The following is a 3,687-nucleotide window of genomic DNA, read 5'->3' as shown; positions in this document are numbered from 1 at the left end:
CAGTAATTCAGAAGAAACACTACTATGAATCACATTTTAGATGTAAAACGTGCCTTAGAATAACGAATTATAAACATTGCTGACAATAACATTTATGTTTGTTTACTCTACTAGATTTTTGAATAAAATATTACTTAGAAATACGTGTATATTAATTTTGTAAAATTTCAAAAAAATGTATTATTTTGATAAATTAATTTTAATAGTGATTAATTTTGGTCAAAAATTCAAAAAAATATACAATTATTTTGACTTGACATTTCACTTATTTTCTTTCTATTAATTTTTTCAAGATCACTATTATATGTTCGATTTGGATATAAAATCTAAAAAAGTGATGTATAATTTATGTATTATTTTATTCGTTTGTTGGAAAACTTTAGCTTTTGCAGCAAGCAAAGTAAAAGAACGATAAAACTAACATAAACATAAAGGGAGACTCAATATTTATGAGAAGTAAGAAGTCTTGTTGTCAGAGACGAACCAACTATAAATAGATCTTATTTATACTTTCTTTGTATTGTTTGGTTTGTACGATTGGTTTACTAAATTACACTTCTAATTAAATCTTATTTAGGGTGAAGTAATTTTTTTAGATAGTCATCAATATTTAGAAAATTACCTAAGAATATCATTTATGTTTGTTTTAGGACTATAATATCATTCCATTTTACCTATTTTTCTTAAACTATACTTGACCAAAAAAAATACATTATCTCTCTCCTATTAGGATGTCATGTTACATTACTTATTTTTTTATTATTAAAAAAATATGCTTTAAACCTATTTAAATGTTAGGTTGCAATATTTTTTTTAAAAAATATTATTTTCTATTAATGCTTTTTAAATTTTTTTCTTAGATATATAAAGATAAATTTTAAAAATGAATAAAAAAAAAGTACCTCCTTTTCTACAATTAATTACTAAAGGAATGTTTTAACTATTTTTAAATTAATTTTTATTAATTTTTTAATGATAATTATTTATTTTTTACTATAAATTTTTTAATTAATTTTTTAAATAATTATTATAGTATTTTTATGGTGAACTTTTTCTTCTCCTATTTAGATAGATATTTCTACATTCCATTTTGTTTGATATTCCCTAAAATTACTGAAAGTGTGATAAATATAAGGACAACTTTCACATATAGCAAACATAAAATTTATATTTGTATGCTATAACAAAGTTTGCATAATTGCACTCCATAGCAAACATATACGTGTATAATTCGCTATACATACAATTAAAGTGAATTGTATAAAACGAAGTGTATAAAACGAGAAAGAGAAAGAGACTTGGGCAGAGAATTGTATAAAACGAAGTGTATAAAATGAGAAAGAGGGAAAGGCAAAAGAGACTTGGGCAGAGAATATACAATTGAATCGAATTGTATAAAACGAGAAAGAGAGAAATTATATACAATTTGAATTTGTATAAAATGAGAAAGAGAGAAAGGCAAAAGAAACTGGGCAGGGGAGTATTTTTATTGTATAATTATAAGTGTATAGGACGAAAATATATGTATTTGCATGTGTATATACAATTTTCTCTCACTTTATACAAATAGAAACACAATTTATATATATATTTTCTGTTTGTATAAGCGAGAGAGACGATGGTGGCAAGCGATATTAGGGAGAGTGGCGAGTGAGATCTAGGAGAGGGGAGAGAGGGGAACAAAAATATATGTATTTATACAATTTCCTCTCGCTTTATACAAATGGAAACATATTTTATACACTTGTGTTGTATAAAAGCGAGAGAAAGCGAGCGAGAGATGGAGCGAGAGAGAAGAGTGGCGAGCGAGAGTTTGAGGGAGAGAGGTGACTGACAAACAGTTTGCTACGGGGCACAATTAAATCAAACGGTGTTTACAGCAATTAATTTGATTTATTAGTTTGTCATTATATACAATTTTCCCTAAATATAAATAGACATTACATTATTTTTATAGAAAAAATCAATTTTCAATTTTTATTTTTAACCTTAAAAATTGAAATTTGAAGCATTTAAAGATCTTTCATTTTTTCCTCGTAATAGCGATTACTGTTTTTATTTTAAAAAAAATAGTTCAGTTTCATTTTTTTTAATTTAAAATTGAAATTAGAGGCATTTAAAAATCATCTATTTTTGCCGTTACAACTTTTTTAACAAAAGAACTTTTATTTTCTATTTAAAATAGCTATATTATAATTTCTGTTTTTTTAATTGTATTTTTAGAGCATATTTAAAATATTTTTTTTAAAATTAAAATTCTTGAATATTTGTGGTGCTGACATGTGACTATTTTTACTTCTCCTATTATATATAGATAGATTTTTTTAAAAAAAATAGACAAACCCACATATTATATCCAGTAAAAAAAATTACGTTAAGAATTGTAATATGAGCTCCTCTGGTTCTTCAAGAAAATATATGGGTTATTAATAATTATCATTAAAAAATTAAAATACTTATTTTAAAAAATAGTTAAAACAGTCAATTAGTAGTTAGTTGTAGAAAAGGGGGTACTTTTTTTTATTCATTTTTAAAATTTATCTTTATATATCTAAAAGACATTTTTAAAAAACATAAATAGAAAACAATATTTAAAAAAAACATATTGCAACATAACGTTTAAATAGGTTTAAAGCATATTTTTTTAATAATAAAAAATAAATAATGTGACATGGCACCCTAGTAGGAGAGAAATAATGTATTTTTTTGTGTCAAATATATTTTGAGGAAAATAGACAAAGGTGGGTGATATTGTAGTCCTAAAACAAACATAAGTGATATTCCTAGTAATTTCCCAAACATGGGTGACTATATAAGGAAATTACTCCTTAGGAAATATCAGATCAAAAGAGTCAAGTCATATGAAATAAAAGGAGTACTTGTATGTTTGGATTGAGTTATAAGTCAAAATCATTAACACTACTAATAAAAATAAAGAAAATTGACCTCAGAGTATAATCTTTCGAAGTTCGGCATTTCTTGAAATATCGACTTCATAGCTGAATTTGAAAAAAGCCTGGTCTCTTTTCGATACCAACCTCCGAGGTCAGTTTTAATTTTAAGTCAAAAAATTGAGCTTAATTTATTTTATTTTCCAACTTCTTAATGTCGATTTTATAGATTTGTTAGAACTGATTAAATAATAAAATGTAGAAATATATATCATGTAAATATCGACCTACAGAAATCGGTATTATTTATTTTTATAATTTTAGTATTATAAAATTTTGATCTTTGTATATCAGAATATTTAACTTTTATATTTTGAGATACTGGCTTTCAGAGTTTGATATCTTGATTTGTATATTTTTATATATATTTTTTCAACTTTCAGTGTTCAGTATTGATTAATTTTCAATTTTTATTTTTTTGAGATTTTGACATGCGGAGGTTGGTATTACTTTATTTTAACTTTTATTTTTTATATTTCCAACCTCCATATGTCGATATTAATTAATTTTTAATCTTTATTTTTTCGAATTTCGACCTCCGGGTGTTGGTGTTATATATTTTATACTCTCTTCGTCCACTTTTAATTGTCATATTTTCCTTTTTAGAGTCAAACTATAAAAACTTTGACTAACATTATACGATGTATTTTTCATTATATTGATATGCAAAAAATTACATATTATAGTACTTTTCATATAGTTTTTGAATATCTATCTTTTATTATATATATATATA

The sequence above is a fragment of the Solanum pennellii genome, chromosome 11 (assembly GCF_001406875.1).
Source record: "Solanum pennellii chromosome 11, SPENNV200".
NCBI classification, from domain to species: Eukaryota; Viridiplantae; Streptophyta; class Magnoliopsida; order Solanales; family Solanaceae; genus Solanum; species Solanum pennellii.
This window is presented reverse-complemented; position numbering follows the sequence as displayed.